This window comes from Ambystoma mexicanum, chromosome 1q, assembly GCF_040938575.1.
Source record: "Ambystoma mexicanum isolate Mex_15411 chromosome 1q, UKY_AmexF1_1, whole genome shotgun sequence".
Lineage (NCBI taxonomy): Eukaryota > Metazoa > Chordata > Amphibia > Caudata > Ambystomatidae > Ambystoma > Ambystoma mexicanum.
Genome location: NC_090922.1, coordinates 233168937 through 233189830, shown reverse-complemented (window position 1 = coordinate 233189830; position 20894 = coordinate 233168937). Strand labels below are relative to the sequence as shown.

The 20894-nt window shown below is 52.4% G+C and overlaps 1 protein-coding gene and 1 non-coding gene across 8 annotated transcripts in view; one reads left to right on the top strand and one right to left on the bottom strand.

The window, feature by feature from the left end:
- Positions 1-8146, bottom strand: part of LOC138526937 (galactoside alpha-(1,2)-fucosyltransferase 2-like) — a 234519-nt gene extending 226373 nt beyond the window's left edge. For 3 of the 7 annotated variants that reach the window (XM_069637832.1, XM_069637822.1, XM_069637840.1), the window contains exon 1: positions 7714-8142. The gene's annotated coding sequence lies outside the window, so the exon portion shown is untranslated. Of the gene's footprint in view, positions 1-7713 lie in introns of all 7 variants that reach the window. The other 4 variants (XR_011283781.1, XR_011283782.1, XM_069637812.1 and 1 more) reach the window with 2 other exon arrangements.
- Positions 8147-13850: 5704 nt separating this feature from the next.
- Positions 13851-14001, top strand: LOC138564993 (5.8S ribosomal RNA). Its single transcript, XR_011300915.1, has one exon. It is a non-coding gene; the product is annotated as a 5.8S ribosomal RNA (ribosomal RNA).
- Positions 14002-20894: the final 6893 nt, after the last annotated feature.

Genomic DNA, 20894 nt, shown 5'->3' with positions numbered 1-20894 from the left:
TTCACTCCTACTCTTTCACTACTGCTCTCTTTCGCTCTCACGCTCACTTCCCCTTTCTCTCTCGCACTCGCATCCTCTCTTTCTCTTTCGCGCTCACACACTCTCACTCTCTCACGCTCGTAGCCTCTCGTTCTATTTCCTCTCTTACCTTGGTCCAGGATTCTTTTGCGTCTAACTACTCCTTAGCCTCCGGTTGGATTTTCTCTTCGCTTCCCGAGAGTGGCCAAACCCTCATCTATAAGGATCAAACCTTGAGCTTGCATTTACAACTGATACCGGACTACGCCAGCCTCTCCAGTCTTCACATCGGACATATCAAGAGCCCCAATTGAAACACAGGGTTTTTTCTGCCTTATCAGGCTTTTTCCCTGTTTGAGGAGCGGACTCCCCTGGGTCCACCTGACTGCCAGATCTATAGGCGGGCAAGGTGGCCTCGGGGGGAGACCGTCCCTATCTCTTCGAACGAAGGAAGGGAAGAAGGACTATTCAGTCAAGTGAAGAAAGAGAAAGTCTACAAACGGAGAGAAGAAGGAGACCGAAGTCTTCAAACCCTGCTGAAGAACCAGGTGAGGAGTCTCAGGGGGCAGGAACTTTTGCACATTGTGACAGATTGCAACGCCCAACTACCGGCATGGCCTCCTTAGAACAATTCCAGGAGATGGTTACAGCTATTCAGGGCCTTCAGGCCGAGGTACAGAATCTCCGGACCGAGAACGCTAACTTACGCCAACAGGTTGCGACACGAGAAGAATCCCGAGGCGATCTACCTCCTCTGACCTTTTCTTTTGGGAAGTACGATGGTAATCCGAAACACCTAAAGGAATTCCTGAATGCCTGTATGGTTTACTTCACTTTTCGGCCCAGGGCATATGAATTGGATAGAACTAAGGTAGGGTTTCTTGTTTCCAACCTTACGGGTAACGCTCTGGCTTGGGCAACCCCACTGATAACACTCGCAGACCCTGCGCTAGCGGATTACGCTCAGTTCACTCAACTGTTGTGTGCCAGGTTTGAGAGACCAGAAGTCCAATATTCTTCTTATGAAACCCTCCTAGATCTCCGTCAAGGCAATCAAGATGTACAGACTTATGCCTCTACCTTTACCAAACTGGCCACAGACTCCGGATGGCCAGATTCGGCTCAACAGACCCTTTTTCGCCGAGGTTTACAGGATGAACTCAAGGATGAGCTGGCCAGAATGGCGCGTCCTACCTCCTTCCAAGAGTTGGTGACTTTATCCCTGCAACTGGAGTACAGATTGCATGAACGAAGGTTGGAAAGAAGGAGATTCAGACTCCATCCCATAGGAGGGAATCCCTCGATAGGTTCTCCTAACAGACCACAACAGGAAGAGCCTATGCAAATAGGAACAACCCGAGGTCCTTTGAACCCCGAGGAACGCAAGAGACGCAGAGACCTGGGTCTCTGCATGTACTGCGGATCTTCGAAACATTTGCTCCGAACCTGTCCAGATGTGCCCCCGAGACGTCCGGGAAACGCGCCTCCCCGGTCTTGAGCAGGGAAAGGAACCGGGCAGGATCAAGGAATCCCTGCAATTCTACTCACCAGGATCCCTCTGCGGATAACAACAGTCTTATGGTGTTTTCTGTGCGTCTAACATTTGAATCCTCCCTATCTGTTGAAGTACTAGCTATGTTGGATTGTGGTGCGGCCGGTAACTTTATTGACATCCAGTGGGCTCAAGAACAAGGCATACCCCTACGTCAGAAGGCCTGCCCTTTGCCTGTAGAAGGAGTCGATGGTGTACCCCTTTCATCCGGTCCCATCATTAAGGAGACAGTTCCGGCTAACATGTCTTTGTCTCAACACCAAGAACGGATTGTCTTTGATGTTATAAGAGCAGCCCATTTCCCAATCATCCTAGGCATACCCTGGCTACGGAAACATAATCCCAGGATTGATTGGTCCGCAAATACCGTCTGTTTTTTGTCACAGTATTGTTCAAAGGAATGTCTACCACAACCCTCTCCTTTGATGAAGAAGGGGAAAGCACAATCGACATGCACTACAGTGGTCCAAACGATTCCACCGCATTATCAGGAGTATGCTGAAATCTTTGAAGACAGGCTACCTCGTTCTTTACCCCCACATCGAGCAGAGGACTGCGGTATCGACCTAAAGCCCGAGTCATCTGTTCCTTTTGGTCGTATGTATCCTATGTCCCTTCCGGAAAGAAGAGCCTTGAAGGAGTACTTGGATGCCAATCTGCAAAACGGTTTAATACAAGAATCCCGTTCCCCAGCAGGAGCCTCAATGTTCTTCATTCCCAAGAAGGGAACCACTGAATTAAGGCCGTGTATAGACTACCGTGGGCTGAATAGCATGACCATCAGGGATAGGTACCCCATGCCTCTCATCAAGGAGGTACTTGAAGCTGTGGAAGGAGCCTCTATCTTTACAAAGTTAGACCTTCGAGGAGCCTATCATTTGTTGAGAATAAGGGCAGGAGATGAATGGAAGACGGCATTTAGGACTCCCATGGGACACTTTGAGTATCGGGTAATGCCCTTCGGACTAGTGAATGCTCCTGCCGTGTTCCAAAGGTTTGTTGACAAGATCTTCTCAGACATGTTATACATCTCTGTGGTTGTCTATTTAGACGATATTTTGATTTTCTCTTCCTCCCTCTCTGAACATCGAAGACACGTCACGCAGGTCCTTCAAAGGCTGAGAGAACATCAACTACTGGTCAAACCTGAGAAATGTGTTTTCGAAACCTCTTCAGTATCCTATTTAGGATTCATCCTTTCTAAGGAAGGAGTACAGATGGATTCGGAGAAGGTTAAGGCAGTTCTCCTATGGCCTACTCCCAGGAATCCCAAGGATATTCAGAGATTTCTGGGACTATCTAACTTTTACAGAAGGTTTATTCCCAACTTCTCGGATATTGTACTACCAATAACCCGTTTGCTTAAGAAGGGTCAGAAGTTCGATTGGGATAAGGAGGCGGATCAAGCCTTTCTCTTACTTAAGAAGACTTTCACCACCGCTCCCATCCTAGTGCAACCAAATCAGTCTCTTCCTTTTGTGGTGGAGACGGATGCTTCCGGAGGTGCCATAGGAGCTGTTCTCCTACAAGCAAGCAAGGATGGAGCAGAACATCCGGTGGCCTACTATTCCAGAACTCTTACACCGAGTGAGAGGAACTACTCTGTTCTGGAACGAGAATTACTGGCTATTCGTCAGGCATGTATAGAGTGGAGACATTTACTGCAGGGGGCTGCCCATCCCTTTCTGGTTCGCACGGACCACCGGAATCTCAAGGTTTTGCAACAGATGGAATGCCGTAATTCTCGTCACGCCCGCTGGGCGTATTTTTTCTCCCAGTTCGACTTTGAAATAACCTACCTTCCAGGAAAGGAGAATACCTTAGCTGACGCTCTGTCCCGCAGTCTGGAGCCCAAGGAAGAACAGAGCCTGGGTGAGATACTTCCTGGTAAGAGAATCTTAGGAATTATCAATTCCTTCATACAAGAAGTTGAGCGTTCGACTAATTTCCCTGGTGTCTCTTCTGACCATAGGACCAGTATGGAAAGGAGAGGGAAACTATTCTTTCATCAAGGATCACTGTATTTACCGTCTGAGAAACTTCAGACACAAGCCTTATTCTGGTGCCATGATCTCCCTTCGGCAGGACATAAGGGCCAAGAAGCAACCCTCCATCTGATATCCAGATATTTCTGGTGGCCGACTATGGACCAGGACGTCAGAACATACGTGAAGGCTTGTCCGGTTTGTGCGGCCAATAAACCCATTACTCATCGGCCCATGGGGTTACTCCAACAAGAACCTCTACCATCACAACCCTGGGAACACATTTCCACTGATTTCATCGTGGATCTCCCTCTTTCAATGGGATCAACGGCTATCATGGTTACGGTGGATACTTTGAGCAAGATGGCTCATTTTTCTCCCTTGCCTGGCCTGCCATCTGCATCCGAAACGGCTGAAGTTTTCCTCAAAGAAATAGTAAGACTGCATGGTCTACCTCGGACCATAGTGTCCGACAGGGGCTCCCAATTCACATCCCGATTCTGGTCGGCTTTATGTAGTACTCTAGGAATAAAGAGAGCTTTATCCTCTGGTTATCATCCCCAAAGCAACGGACAGACAGAACGCCTAAATTCCACCCTTGAACAATATCTCCGTTGTTTTTGCCATCAGGAACAAGATAGGTGGAAATCCTTTCTAACTCTAGCAGAATTCACCTACAACAACACTGTACATTCGGCAACTGGTTGTAGCCCTTTCTACTTTACCTACGGATATCATCCGAGACATATACCTCTCTTTGGAATACCTCCAACTTCAGTCCCTTCGGTAGATCAACGCCTGTTTGAGCTCCGATCCATCCAGAAGGATGCTACTCAGCAGTTGGAGGCAAGTAGAGCTCGATACAAGAAATATGCGGATAAAAAGAGATCTCAAAACCCCGAATGGGAAGTGGGAACCAAGGTCTGGTTGTCAACCAAATATCTCCCACGTTGGGTTCATCCAGGGAAATTCTCAGCCCGCTTTATAGGCCCTTTTCCCATTTTGTCTCAAGTAAACCCTGTGGCTTTTCGATTACGTCTTCCATCCAGGCTGAAAAGGATTCACCCCGTTTTTCATACTTCCCTTCTGAAGGCTTATCATCCTGATCCCATGAACCGTCATATACCCTCTTCTAAACTCCAAGAACCAGAACCGGAAGAATATGAAGTGGAGAGGCTGGTGGATTCACGTTACCGACATGGATCTCTACAATACCTGGTGCAGTGGAAGGGGTATTCGATCGCAGAACGGTCTTGGGAGCCCAGAAGGCATATTCACGCCCCACAACTTTTAAGACAGTTCCATCGCCTACATCCGGGAAAACCTGGGGGAGAGTCGATGAAGAGAGGGCATACTGTCACACCGCGGCCGTGGAAACTCTGGGCAAGATGGAGGCGGTGTTGAGTCTCTACAGCGGTCCGCCTGACGGTCTAGTCGTCTAGGACCGGCAGGTATAATAGGAGACCACGCCCCCCTGCAACTTGCGTTGCAACTCGCTTTGTTAGTCTCCTGACTTTCGTCTGCTTGCAGTGCCCCGTCAAGCGAATCTTATTACTTTTGCTTCATCTGTTATTTCGCTATCCTTAGCGTCTTGACCGATTTTTCTCTACTTCTGTCAGCCCTCGCTTGATTCCTCTTCTCTCGTTCCTCCCTGTTGTACCTGCTTGGATTTTCTATCTTTCTTTCGCGGTGTGTTCGGTGTCAGCTGACCCGTGCTACTCCCGCGCCGATTACTCTTTCTCTCTCTGACGCTCGCTTTCCCTCTCTGTCTATCCCTCTTTCATTCTTTCTTTCTCTCGCTCTTCCGTTCTCTTTCGCTATCGCTCTCTCTCTCTTTTCCACTCTCCTTCACTCCTACTCTTTCACTACTGCTCTCTTTCGCTCTCACGCTCACTTCCCCTTTCTCTCTCGCACTCGCATCCTCTCTTTCTCTTTCGCGCTCACACACTCTCACTCTCTCACGCTCGTAGCCTCTCGTTCTATTTCCTCTCTTACCTTGGTCCAGGATTCTTTTGCGTCTAACTACTCCTTAGCCTCCGGTTGGATTTTCTCTTCGCTTCCCGAGAGTGGCCAAACCCTCATCTATAAGGATCAAACCTTGAGCTTGCATTTACAACTGATACCGGACTACGCCAGCCTCTCCAGTCTTCACATCGGACATATCAAGAGCCCCAATTGAAACACAGGGTTTTTTCTGCCTTATCAGGCTTTTTCCCTGTTTGAGGAGCGGACTCCCCTGGGTCCACCTGACTGCCAGATCTATAGGCGGGCAAGGTGGCCTCGGGGGGAGACCGTCCCTATCTCTTCGAACGAAGGAAGGGAAGAAGGACTATTCAGTCAAGTGAAGAAAGAGAAAGTCTACAAACGGAGAGAAGAAGGAGACCGAAGTCTTCAAACCCTGCTGAAGAACCAGGTGAGGAGTCTCAGGGGGCAGGAACTTTTGCACATTGTGACAACTGGCTCCATCATTAATACGACCATGGGGGACTTGGCCTGGCTATATGTGTGAGTTCTACGGCAGGCTGCTGTAAAAAAGTGTCCTTCAAAGTGCCCAGGTCTACCCACGCGGTGTATGGGAATAAAGTGTTGGATTAGTTTACTCATTTTCGGACCACACTAATTCTACAGCTACCTCATGTAGTTTTTAAAACAAAACATGGTCCTGTTATTTCATGAGTGCCACATCTTGCCATTGGATTTCTTCGTTGAGGCCATTTTGGACTGTGTTTAATCTGAAAATCCAATTCCGTTCACGTCGTAGCAATAAGTTCGCAAAATTGCCTCCTCTGCGTGGTAGTCTGATCTTCTCAAGAATGGTCCACTCAAACTGTTCTGGTGTATGCCCGTATGCTTGAATGTGGGCAACAAGGAGGGCTGTGAATTTCTTGGTTCTGATGCATGACTTATGCTCAATGAGACTTTTATCACTTCTCTGGTTTTCATTCCTACGTACCGCAGCCCTCATGGGCATGTGATGAGGTATATGACACCTTTGCTGTTACAGTTCGTAAGAGTGTTTTGTTCCCATGGGGGTTTCTATCCAATATTAATCTTTTTTGTGCGGGATGTCTGAGCGCACATGGAAAAACTCCTGCAAGGGGCATATAACTGCTGTTGTATGAAACACTCTAGGATATTTTTCCTCTTTTAACCAGAGTCCCTGACTGTTGTTGTGTGACGAGCAGATCGAACATTTTCTGGTTGGAGTTCCATCTGTCGGCTGGATCAAGATGTCACAGGATAAACTGAGCGACAAATTTAACCCATCAATAGAGGATCCAGTCCCGCCTTAGGAAGAGATCAAAGACTGTGCGGTGTAGATTGACACATAAGAAGGCTCTCCAGTGAGGGAGTGTCCATTACCACCAGTTTAATTGCGGGACCGTTGTTAACAGTTCATGAAATTGGGTGCAAGGACTTGAATAGACCCACCACTATGATGTTGATTAATGTGCTAAATACATGTGGTTGTTGTTTTAATTTGTTGTTATGAAAAAGGAGGAGTGTGGTGATATCCCCTTTAAGCTGTGAGCCATGCAGTAGTACGGCAGTGGACTCCATGATTGCAGTACCTGTGTCCATCTGGTTATTGTGGATAACGCTGTGTGCTCATGGCATTGTATCTGTTATGTGTGACCACATTTTTTTTTTAGTAGCTATGTCAATGTACTAGTGCTGCATGCACTCTGCAGTTACCTGCATTTGCAGGTGAAATAATAACTGCATCTATTATTTCCCGAAAGGAAGCATTTTTCAAACAAAAAGTGTATCTGTAAAAATGAAAGTAAATGCATAAACACAACCAAACGACATTTTGCTGCAAGTGAAAATGTTTTGGTCGCCATTTTCAACGACAGCTGTAAAATACCATTTAACTCTATGAAATATAATGAGAGTATGAAAATGAGACATTTGTCAAAGGACCGAGAAATCGGCGGAGTTGTGAGACACTCTTAATGCGTTGGCTAACCCTCTTTTTCTATCTCTATATTTATAAACAGTGAGGCCAACTAAGCTACATGTCCCATGCCTCCTCCCTCACTCGAACAAGAGAAGAGCATCATGATTTTTTACTTAAAAAACGCTATTCTCCTGCTATGAATTCCAAAAATAATTTACAGTTTCAATCCATTTAAATAACAATTAAAAACGACTTACCTCTCAAGTAATCTTCACTTGAAGGGTCAGACTAATATTTTACTGCTCTGACCCTCGAAAATACTTCTCCAGGTAAAAGCCTTTCAAAGGGCAATCATAAACTGGCGTAAAAACACAACTTGAGCTGATCTCTCCTGACTGTCAGGCACCGACTTGCAAAACGTAAAACAGGTTTAACTCTGATAGCCTTTAAACTCTGATAGCCTTTATAAAACACAGTCACTTCACTATGTTTGATTACATATCTCTGTTCTGCTCCTTAAATCACATCTGCCACTCAAGCATTCAAAGGTCATACGTGTGCTTATTGGATGGCTCTGAAAGAAAGACCATAGGTGCAGAAAGGGGATTGCTCCTTCCTGACACAGGCAGCCATTATAGAATGGTAGCGACTAGTTCCCATCCGAGAAAAGGACCATAGCAACGGCCCGCCCACTCTTCATCACGTGGTCTGTGATGTCATCCCTGCGATTTCCGTCGGAGCAATGAAGCGGTTCCGGGGCACTTTCTTGCTTGGGATGCAGCGGGATTCGGGAAGCGGGAAAGCTGTGGCTGCTGTGGCTGCTGGTGCAAGGGCACTGAATGCTTTCTGCTTGTAGTGGGCATTTTATTTTTAATACCGGAACGTTTCTATGAGATCCTGGAGCGTCGGACTTCGCCTTGTCTGGGCAAGGCTCAGGCTGCAGGAGCAGCTGCAATCCGTGTGCTGTTGGCTGGCTACAAATACAATTAGCATTTTCTTTCGAGATACCATGAACGTTCCTGCAAACCACCAGATTTCCACAGGGAAGCGGGAAATTGCATTTATTTTAAAAATCACGTTCAGCTATTCCACATGGAAGGTATGGAGGGCTAAGAAAAGGAACAGGGAGACAGTGGATTGTGGTGTTTAACTGATCAAAGGGGACTAATAGAGTAATTTAATCTTTCATGAGGGTGTGTTTAGGATGGGTGGTTTTAGAGGGGTCGACTGCGGCTGAGCATCTGTTGCAAGGGGAAGGGGCATCTTGTTATGGAGGGAGGATGGGGCATTATGGTATTGGTCTAGACTAGAGGGAGGGATGGGGCATCTTGGTGGGGCCTGAATGGTTGGATAGGGCACGCTGGTGTAGGTCTGATGGGATGGGGCACATTGGTGTGGTTCTGGAGGAAGGGGGCACATTGGTGTGTGTCTGGAGTGAGGGATAGGAACATAGTGGTGTGGATCTGGGGGAGGGATAGGGACAGTGGTATGGGTTTGCAGGGAGGGTTGGGGTACATTGGTGTGTGTCTGAGGAGGGATGGGGGACATGGGTGTGGGTCTGGAGGGTAGGATGGGGCATCTTGGTGTGGCTTTGGAGGGAGGTGGTGGGGCACATTCATGTGGGTTTGATGGGAGGGATGGAGCACATTGGTGTGGGTTTAGGGGGAGGCATGTGGCACATGGGTGTGTTTCCAGAGGGAGAGATGGGGCTCAGTGGGTCTTGAGGGTGGCATGGTTCATCTAGGTGTGGGTTGGGAGGGTGGCATGGGGCATCTTGGTGTTGCTCTAGAGGGAGGGGGTGGGGGCACATTGGTATGGGTTTGATGGGAGGGATTGAGCACATTGGTGTGGGTCTGGGGGTAGGGACTGGGCACCTGGGTGTGTTTCTGGAGGGAGAGATGGGGCACAGTGGGTCTGGAGGGTGGCATGGGTCATCTAGGTGTGGCTCTGGAGGGAGGGGGTGGGGCCACATTGGTGTGGGTTTGATGGGAGGGATGGGGCACATTGGTGTGGGCTAGGGGCAGGGATGGGGCACATGGGTATGTTTCCGAGGGAGAGATGGGGGACAGTGGATATGTTTCCGAGGGAGAGATGGGGCACAGTGGGTCTGGAGGGTGGCATGGGTCATCTTGGTGTGGCTTTGGATGGGGGCACATTGTGGGATTGGGGGGGTGGTTCATCTAGGTGTAGGTCTGGAGGGCAGGATGGGGGCATCTTGCTGTGTGAATGGAGGGATGGTGGCATCTTGGTGGGGTCTGCAATGCATAGGGGCACGTTGGTGTTGGTCTTGTGGCACATTGGTGTGGGTTTGATGTGGGGGCTGAGCACATTTTTTTTGGGTTTGATGGGAGGGACGGGGACATTGGTCTGGGGAGGGATGGCCGCATATTGGTGTGGGTCTGGAAGGAGAGGATGGGGCACATTGGTCTGGGGCATACTAGGATGGGTGGTTTTAGAGGGGGTTGGCTGGGGCTATCTGCGTGTGATTCAGTATCGGCACATGGGCATCTTGCTATGTGTAGGGAGGATGGGGCATTATGGTATTGGTATAGAGGGAGGGATGGGGCATCTTGGGGTCTGTATGGATAGGGGCATGCTTGTGTGGGTCTGGCAGGAAGCGGCACATTGGTGTGGGTCTGGTGGAAGGGGCACATTGGTGTAGGGCTGGAGGGATAGGAACGTGTGGGTCTGAGCAGAGGGATAGGGACAGTAGTGTGGGTTTGGGGGACATGGGTGTGGGTCTGGAGGGAGAGATGGGGCTCAGTGTGTCTGGAGGGTGTCATGGGTCATCTAGGTTTGGGTTGGGAGGGTAGGATGGGGCATATTGGTGTGGCTCTGGAGGGAGTTGGTGGGGGGCACATTCGTATGGGTTTGATGGGAGGGATGAGGCACATTGGTGTGGGTCTGGGGGGATGGATGGGGCACATGGGCGGGTTTCAGAAGGGAGAGATGGGGCACAGTGGGTCTGGATGTGGCATGGGTAATCCAGGTGAGGGTTGGTGGGATGGTGCATCTTGGTGTGGCTCTGGAGGGAAGGGGTGGGGGCACATTGGTGTGGCTTTGGAGGGACGGGGTGGGGGCACATTGGTGTGGCTCTGGAGGGAGGTGGTGGGGCACATTGGTGTGGATCTTGGCGGAAGGATGGTGCACATGGGTGTGTTTCTGGAGGGAGAGATGGGGCACAGTGGGTCTGGTGGGTAGCATGGGTCATCTAGGTGTAGGTTAGGATGTTGGGCGGGGCATCTTGGTGTGGCTCTGGAGGGAGGTGGTGGGGCACATGGGTTTGTTTCTGGAGGGAGAGATGGGGCACAGTGTGTCTGGAGGGTGGCATGGGTCATCTAGGTGTGGGTTGGGAAGTGGAACGGGGCATTTTGGTGTGGCTCTGGAGGGAGGTGGTGGGGCACATCGGTGTGGCTCTGGAGGGAGGTGATGGGGCGCATTGGTGTGGATCTTGGCAGAGGGATGGTGCACATGGGTGTGTTTCTGGAGGGAGAGATGGGGGAACAGTGTGTCTGGAGGGTGGCATGGGTCATCTAGGTGTGGGTTGGGAAGTGGAACGGGGCATTTTGGTGTGGCTCTGGAGGGAGGTGGTGGGGGCACATTGGTGTGGCTCTGGAGGGAGGTGATGGGGCACATTGGTGTGGATCTTGGCGGAGGGATGGTGCACATGGGTGTGTTTCTGGAGGGAGAGATGGGGGAACAGTGTGTCTGGTGGGTAGCATGGGTCATCTAGGTGTGGGTTGGGAAGTGGAACCAGGCATTTTGGTGTGGCTCTGGAGGGAGGTGGTGGGGGCACATTGGTGTGGCTCTGGAGGGAGGTGATGGGGCACATTGGTGTGGATCTTGGCGGAGGGATGGTGCACATGGGTGTGTTTCTGGAGGGAGAGATGGGGCACAGCGGGTCTGGAGGGTGGCATGGGTCATCTAGGTGTGGGTTGCGAAGTTGGATGGGGCATCTTGGTGTGGCTCTGGGGGGAGGTGGTAGGGGCACATTGGCGTGGATCTGGGCGGAGAGGGATAGTGCACATGCGTGTTTCTGGAGGGAGAGATGGGGCACAGTGGGTCTGGAGGGTGGCATGGGTCATCTAGGTGCGTGTTGGGAAGTAGGATGGGGCATCTTGGTGTGGCTCTGGAGGGAGGTGGTGGGGGCACATTGGTGTGGATCTGGAGGGAGGTGGTGGGGCACATTGGTGTGGATCTGGGTGGAGGGATGGTACACATGGGTGAGTTTCTGGAGGGAGAGATGGGGCACAGTGGGTCTGGACGGTGGCATGGGTCATCTAGGTGTGGGTTGGGAAGTGGGACGGGCATCTTGGTGTGGCTCTGGAGGGAGGTGGTCGGGTCCCATTGGTGTGGCTCTGGAGGGAGGCGGTGGGGGCACACTGGTGTGTTTCTGGAGGGAGGTGGTGGGGCACATTGGTATGGCTCTGGAGGGAGGTGGATGGGGCACATGGGCGTTTTTCTGGAGGGAGAGATGGGGCACAGTGGGTCTGGAGGGTGGCATGGGTCATCTAGGTGTGGGTTGGGAAGTTGGACTGGGCATCTTGTTGTGACTCTGTAGGGAGGTGTTGGGGGTACATTGGTGTGGGTTTGATGGGAGGGATGGGGACATTGGTCTGGGGAGGGATGACCGCATATTGGTGTGGGTCTGGAAGGAGGGGACGGGGCACATTGGTGTGGGTCTGGGCGGATGGGGGCATACTAGGATGGGTGGTTTTAGAGCGGTTTGGCTGGGGCTATCTGCATGTGATTCAGGATCGGCACATGGGCATCTGATGCAAGGGGCATCTTGCTATGTGGAGGGAGGATGGTGCATTATGGTATTGGTCTAGAGGGAGGGATGGGGCATCTTGGTGTGGTTCTGAGAGGAAGGGATGGTGCACATGGGTGTGGGTCTGTAGGGAGGGATGGGGACATTGCTTTGGGTATGAAGGGAGGCACAGGACACATTGATGTGCATCTGGAGGGAGGGATGGGGCACATTGGTGTGGGTCTGGAGGGAAGGATTGGGGCTCATTGGTCGGAGGACGGATAGGGGCATCTTTCTGTGTGGAGGGAGCATGGGCCATCATGGTATGGGTCTTGAGGAAGGGATTGTGCATCGTGGAGTCTGGATCGGAGGGGGCATTGTTGATATGGAATGGGCATATGATGGGGGCATGTGAGGGAATGGTGGAGCATGTGGGTCAGGGCTGGAGCGCTCTGGTGGGAAGGAAGGGGGCATCTGGGTGTGAATGGAGGGATGGGGTATGTTTGGAGAGAAGGATGTTGGTTTATTGGAGTGGTGGGAGCATGTGTGTGTCGAAGGGATGGGGTAATCGGGTGTGGGTATAGAGAGAGGGCGAATGGCGCCATCTGAGTGTGGAGGTAGAGATGAAGCATATGGGTGTGGCTCTGAGGGGTGGAGCATCTTGGTGTAGGTATGGAGGGACGGATGTTGGTGTCTTTGTGTGGGTTTGGATGGAGGGATGGTGGCATGTAGGTCAGGAGGGAGGTGGCATTTGAATCTGGAACGTGTTTGGAAGGAGAAATGGGGCATTTGAGTGTGAATGGTTTCTGCTTGTGGGTGGGGGCATAAAGGATCATTAACAGCGGAGCAGCGGGAGGGAGAGCCGTGGGCCCGACCTCGGTTGCATCCCAGACGTGCACACCCACAGCCCGGGGCACCTCTCGCAGAGCGGTCCGGTGCGCGTGGTCAACCAGCCCCCTCTCCTGCGCTGGCCGGGGGGCGCACACTCCTCTCTCTGACCTGCCAGCGGCTGGGCATTGGTGGGCACACCCCGGTCACCAGGGAAGCCCTGACTGGGGGCAGCCGGGAACCAAGGGAAACCTGACTGCTCTCGAGGGGTGCCTCCCCAGGCAGACAGGCACCCGGGCAAGCCAGGCATGAGCCATGGTGCAGCTGGCTCACTTGACGGTGGGCGCCAAGGTTCCAGCCGCCCACATCTGTGTGTGAGCAATGGCCAGGCCCGCTGGCACAGTGGGTGACCTTCCCTCTTGCCCAGGTACCTGGAGCTGGGTCCTATGCGGCCGGGCTGGGGTTTGAAGACTCTAGTGGTCCCACCCGACCCCCTGTCTGTGCTGTCTCTGGCCTGCCTCGTTGTCCATCTCCCAGCCCCCCATCCCAAAAGGGAAGCGGAAGGGGTCGGGGAAGGATGAGTGGATCAGGCCGTGTGGGCAGGTGGCGGAGCGGCCTTCCTCCATCCCCCTGGGAAGCGCTGTGCTGCTGCAGCTGGCGGTCAGGCTGAGCACCTGGATTATTATTTTTTATTTTTTTGAAACCACAATGGTTTCGTCCGAGCTAGACAGGGAGCTGGGCTGTCCTGCCACAGCCAGCGCTGCCTCCCCCAACCTCTCCTGCACCGGCAGGGTCAGGCCGACGTCTAGGACAAAAAACTCTTGGCGGTGGATCACTCGACTCATGCATCGATGAAGAACGCAGCTAGCTGCGAGAATTAGTGTGAATTGCAGGACACATTGATCAACACTTCGAACGCACCATGTGGCCCTGGGTTTTTCCCGGGACTACGCCTGTCTGAGGGTCGCTTGTACATCAATCGCCCCGGGGTTCACTCCCAGGGGCGTGGCTGGGGCTGTCGCAGGGACCCCATTCCATTCATCCCCCTAAGGTCAGACCCCGATCAGCACCGTCGCTGGATCCTTGGATCTGGCGTGCAAGCTCATTGCCGACGCGTCCTGGTTTCCCCAGTTTCCCCACCTCATGCAGGTTTCGGGAGGGCCGGGTGGCCGACGCGCCCCGGATGTGGTGGCGGCGGCAGCAGGCTTTAAAAAAGCCTGGCGCACCTTCACCCTACCCCGGGGCACCTGGCCGTGCTGTGTGTGGCTGTCTTTGGTGTCCCACGGCTGCCGGCGCAGGATGACCATGGAGCACGGACCTCGTGACCATGTGGGCTTCGGTCACAGATTGGGACAGAATACACTTGCCTGCGCCAAGGGCTGGGGCAACCCCCCATACTGGCCCGAGGCCAGCTGCCCTGAGCTTTGTGCTCCCCGACCACGGCCTCAGATCAGACATGGTGACCTGCTGAATTTAAGCATATTACTAAGCAGAGGAAAGGAACTAACCAAGATTCCCTCAGTAACGGCCAGTGAAAAGGGAAGAGCCCAGCTCCGAATCCCCATTCAGCAGCAGGCGTGGGAAATGTGGCGTACAGAAGACCGACTCCCCGTCATCACTCAGGGGGCTCAAGTCCTTCTGATCGAGTCTCCCCACGCGGATGGTGTTAGGCCGATAGCGGCCTCTTGCACACCGGGATCAGGTCTTCTTGGAGTCAGGTTACTTGGGAATGCAGCCCAAAGCGTGTGGTAAACTCTGTCTAAGGCTAAATACGGGCGCGAGACTAGTGACCAGCAAGTACCGTAAGGGAAAGTTCAAGAGAGTTCAAGAGGGTGTGAAACGGTTGAGCGGTAAACTGGTGGGGTCTGTGCAGTCCACCCACAGGACTCAACACGGCAGGCAGGTTGGTCACCTGGAACGGTGGAGGCCCTTGCGGGTCTGCGGCCCGGGCACATCCAGCCCCAGCAGGGTGCATTTGGGAAGGCCCCAGGGGGCAGGTGGCTCTCTGCTCCAGCAGAGTGTTACAGCCCCCTGACAGCAGTTTTGCTGTGTCCACGGAGCTGAGGGAGATAGACCACCACCGGGCCCTTATCCGGCAACTGTCCTGGCCCCTCTTGGGGGTTGCTAGAGTGGCCACGGGAGACGGGGCTCCCGATGTGACTGTGGTGGACTGCCCTCAATACACCCCAACCACGTCGTGCTGCCGGGCGGGGAGGCCCACAAAGGGCGCCAGGGGTCGGTTAACCACCCGACCTGTCTGGAAACACTGACTAAGAATATAATGCCTGCCCGAGTCAGAGGGATGAATGAAACCCTGTGATGTAATGATGTTGAGGGCCGGTGCCCGGCGATTGCAGTGGCATCCTGTTGCGGTGGGCTCTCCACCGACCCGTCTCCCCCGCTCTGTCAGAGATGATGCATGAGCGTGTGTGATAGGACCCGAAAGATGGTGAACTCGGCCTGGTGGAGGTCCGTAGCGGTCCTGATGTGTAAATCGGTCATCCGACCTCGGTATAGGGGCAAAAGATTAATCGAATGATATAGTAGCTGGTTCTCTCCGAAGTTTCACTCAAGATAGCTGGCGCACGGAAACCCCAGTTTTATCTAGCAAAGCGAATGATTAGAGGTCTTGGGGCCAAAATTATCTCAACCTGCTCTCAAGCTTTAAATGGGTATGAAGCCTGGCTTGCTGGCGTGGAGCCGGGTATTGTATGAAAGTGCTCAGTGGGCAACTTTTGGTAAGCAGAACAGGCGCTGCGGGATGAACCGCACCCGGGGTTAAGGCGCATGATGCAGATGCTCATCAGTCCCCAGAAACGGTGTTGGTTGATATAGACAGCAGGACGGTGGCCATGGTAGTCGGAATCCGCTAAGGAGTGTGTAACAACTCACCTGTCGAATCAACTAGCCCTGAAAATGGATGGCCCTGGAGCATCAGGCCCATACCAGGCCAGCGTTGAGAGCCGCGGGGGGCTAAGTCAGGCGAGTAGGAGGGCTGCTGCAGTACGCACAGAAGCCCGGGGCGAGGGCCCGAGTGGAGCCGCCGCAGGTGCAGATCTTGGTTGTAGTAGCAAATATTAAAACGGGAACTTTGAAGAATAAAGTGGAGAAGGGTTCCATGTGAACAGAAGTTGAACATGGGTCAGTCAGTCCTAAGGGATGGGCGAGCGCCGTTCGGAAGGGATGGGCTATGGCCTCCATTGCCCTCAGCCGATCGACAGGAAGTCGGGTTCAGATCCCCAAATCCAGAGTGGCAGGGACGGGCGCCCTTGCGGCGTCCAGTGCGGCAATGCAAATGATCCCAGAGAAGCCGTCGGGAGCCGCACAGAGTTTTTTTTTTTTTTTTGGGAAAAAACAATGTTTATTTTATATAACACACAATTCTTGGGACTTCCATCATCAGATTCAGCGTCAGAGTGTTACAATCAGCATTGTCCAGTCCCATGAAACTCCCTCCCCCCCTAACTTGAGCCAATATGTCCATGTCATCATCCTGTGATTTTTCAGGCAGGTTTATCGTAGTCTCTTTATCCGTTTTATCATCGCTCTGATCAGACTGGGGGGGGCCACTCATGGTAGCCACCAGCTGCCTCCATTCAATTAGGGGTCCTACCTCCTCCCCTCCCCTACAAACCGTGTCCCACCAAACAGCCGTTTCTGCCTCTGCCCATTTTAAGAGGTCAGCCCATCACAACTCTATCCTCGGCCTCTGGGCTGCCTTCCAGCACATTGCTATCCTTCGTTTGGCCAGGACATATGCTAGATCTTTCATTCTGCTTATGTGCTTTAAGTTACGTGGCCTAGGGAATCCCCCCAGCATGCATGCCCAGGCCGACTCCACCTCCAGTGTAATTCCGGTTCCTGCTAAGCGTGCCTTCACTTCTTGCCAAAACCGCCCCACCTCAGGGCAGGCCCAAAACATGTGGAGTAGCCCAGCCTCCTCCACCCCACACCTAGGGCATTTCTGAGTCGTATGGCCACCAAACCTAGCGATCTTACTGGGGGTGAGCTATGCTCTATGTGTGACATATAGTTGGATCTGCTGGAGCCTTGCGTTCCGGGACACTTTTTTATGATATCTTTGGGCTCTTTTCCAGAGCCCATCCGACATGGGCTCTCCCACCTCATCCTCCCAAAGTTGTCTGTTGGGTCAAGTCCTTCCCCACCTTGGATCCCAACAGCTCGTATATGCGGGAAATCTCATGCCCACCCTCTGAAATATCATATATAGCCTCCATGGTGGCGTCCGGTGAGCACCTCTGTTGGCCACTTCACTCGTACTCTCTTGACAATTCTGGTGTAAGTTATGTACTGCCCTTTATGCACCCCAGTATCTTCGATCAGGTTCGGGAACTCTAATGCCTCCCCTTCCAGCCATATGTTTCCCAGGGTGCCCAGGCCCACTGGTTCCCAGTACTTGCGGACCCCTTGTATCAGCTGGGGATCCTCTCCACATAGTGCTGCAAGCGGCACCTGCATAGAGTACGGAACCAGGTGTCCCGCAATCTGCCACGTTCTGTGCCATATCTCCCATCCCAGTACCAGCAGCCCTGCCATCCCCCGGACCCTCGACTTGGACAGCCACACCACTTCTTTGTGAAAGAAGGGGAGCAGTTTCCTGCACAGCAGCCTGGTTTCTGCCGTCTCCTCGCCAGACAGCCATCTTGCTACATACTGCACCTGCTCTGCCAGATAGTATAGCTCAAAATTTGGCAGGTTGATCCCTCCCCTATCACACGAGTTCTGTAGTTTCCAGAGGGCCACCCTGTTCCTGGATTTGCCCCAGATGAAGCTCCTACACAGGCTATGGAGGCTAGCGAAAAAGCGCCTCGGGATCCCATGCGGGATGTTAACAAAGAAATGCAACAGTCTGGGCAAAACTACCATTTTTAGCAGAGCAGCCCTCCCCACCATAGCCAGGGGTAACCTGGACCAGAATCCCATGCTGTTCTTAATTCCTTCTACTGCTTTAACCGTGTTGCTTGCATGTTCTTCTGCCATATGGTATATGTCAATTCCGAGATATCGGAACGACTTTGTGTGCCAGGGTAATCGGCAACACTGGCAGACTCCTAGGCAAGACAAGCTTGTATCTCCCCAGAGGGAACACGCTAGACTTTTTGGGGTTCCCCGCTATGCCAGAGAGAATGGCAAATTGCTCCATCATGTCTAGAATATATTGCATGTTCTCTTCTGGGTAGCGTAAATATAACAGTATGTCGTCCGCATATAAAGAAACAAGGTGCATGCCATCCGCAGTGCTAATACCTATCTCCTCGTATTGCTGTCTCAGGCAGGTGGCCAATGGCTCCAGTGCCCATATGTATAACATGGGCGACCACGGGCAGCCCTGTCTAGTGCCTCTGCTTAGTTACCATTTGTCCGAAATGATAGCACCCGTTTTGACTCTGGCGATCGGGGAGCTGTATAACATTGTCACCCACCTGAGATACCCCGGTCCCATTCCATAGCCTTAAAGGTCGTGATCAACTAGGGCCTTTTCCCTGGCTCGAAGGCCTTGACCGCGTCTAGTGAAACTATTGCCAGTTCACCTGGGTCATTTTTTGTCTGGTCAAGGATGTGATGCAGTCTTCTGAGATTATCAGTTATGTTCCTGACATAGCCCGTTTGGTCGGCGTGTATCAGTTTACCAATGACAGCCTCAAGCCTATTTGCCAGTACAGCAGTGAGGATTTTACTAACCTGATTGAGCATCGATAAGGGCCTGTACGACCCACAATCAGTGATAGGCTTGCCCGGCTTCAGAAGTGGGATAATCGCCGCCTCTCGCAGGGTCTCTGGTAGCCTGCCTTGCTCATACGACTGGTTAAGCATGGCCAGCAGCGGGGGAAGCAACTCTTGTTCATAGGTTTTATAAAATTCACTTGGAAGCCCATCGGACCCGGGGGCCTTACAGGTGGGCAAGTAGCGAACCACTAGTTCGAGTTCTTCCATCGTAATAGGGGCATCTACGTCTGCGCGTTCTGCCTCATCTAAGGTGGGTAGGCCCATGTCCTCCAATCTTACCCGAATTTCGTGGTCTCTAGGGCCACCTGGGTCCTCATAAAGATGTTTATAGAATCTCAGGAACTCCTCATTCACCCCCTCCTGGGTATTCTGAGTCCACCCTCCCTTGCCTTTAATTTCCCTGATCACCGTTCGCGGCGTCTCACTCTTGTATAGCCAGGCCAGCAACCTGCCCGGCTTATCTCCCCCTGCGTGCTGTCTCTCCACGTATTTCTTATAGCTTAGTTTACATAACCTGTCCCAGCAGTCCCCACTGGCCTGTTGTAATTGCCTTATCCTGTCTCTGTCCTCATCAGCGGTGCTTTCCGTACGCATCCTGCCCTCCAACTCCTCCTCAATTCCCTTCCACTCTGCTCCATGCCCCCCTGGAGCCCCCTAGACTTCAAAATGGCAACCCCCCGCAAAACCACCTTAAACGCCTCCCAAACAGTTCCCATAGAGCTTACACTACCAGTATTTATCTCGAAGTACTCAGTGATCGCCTCTCTTAAATCCTCCCTGAATCCCGGGTCCTGCAGAGCCTCGGCTCTGAGCTTCCAAGTGGGAATCCGTGCCCTGGGAGGTTGATGCCGCCACTCCAGGACCAGGGGGGAGTGGTCCAAAAGCACCCTAGCTTTGTATTCCGCACCTTCCATCTCTCCTGCCAAATCTGTGGAGGCGAACACATAGTCCAATCTTGTGTGAAGGGCGTGTGGTGCCGTATAGTGCGCGTATTGTCTATCCACTGGATGCAACTGCCTCCAGACATCCACTAGGTCGAAGTCCCTCGGGAGGGCCTGCAGCACCTTTGCTGCTGGGGTTGGTTTGTCTATCTTACTATCCAATCTTTCAACATTAGGGTTAAGTACACAGTTAAAATCACCTCCCCAAATAATCCCACCACCCAGCAGAGGGCCGACTCTACCGTACAGGGTCCTAAAGTAAGCCGCTGTGTCCTGGTTAGGGGCATATAAATTTACAATACACACTTCTCGGTTTTTCAATATACCCTTCACAACAGTCAATCTGCCATCTGGGTCACCCGTGACCTGAAGCAGCTGAAATGGCACCTGCGGCGCGACCCAGATGATAACTCCTCTAGCGTAGGCCGAGTATGTGGATCCCACCAGGCACCCCCTCCACTTCTTCATAACCACCTCCAATTTCTCCCTAGTAAGGTGGGTCTCTTGCAATAATGTTATGTCGGTCCTCATCCTTTTCAGATACATCATCACCTTGTTACGTTTCAGATAGCTGTTGAGGCCTTGACATTCCAGGTAACCACTGTAAGGCACCCTGGCGCCATCACCATGATATCCCGCCTCTTAAGGGTCACATTTTGGCTCAATACCCTTTCCCTCCCCTCAAACTTCCCTCCAACCCCCTTCCCAACTCCCCATCCCCCAACTTCAAACCACTGCACACCCCTCTCACCCTCCCACCTCCCCCCCCCCCTTCGTCTACCCCAACCCCAACAAGTGCCCAGCTCCATCCCTGGATCTCGGGCCCCCCTGCGTTTGGGTCTGCCCTAAAAGGCCCCAGCCCAGAACCCAGCAGGGTGTCACCGAACTACCAGTGACCTAACTAAACTATTTGCTATGGGGGTGTGAGGTCATGCTCCGTATAGCTCCTATATCTATATCAAGGTTTCCAGTGCCACTGTCTCATATTTATAATTGTAGCTCTGAACACACTCCTCTGCCGGTATATGCAATGCTATATTCAAGTCCCATTGTCATGAGCTGCAGCACCTAGGGCGCTTTTCCGACGCATGTTACTTATCTCCACCTTCTGCTCCCTGGATGTCCGGTTCCTGGGGACAGCTCTGCGCATCTAACCATCCCATGGCGTCCT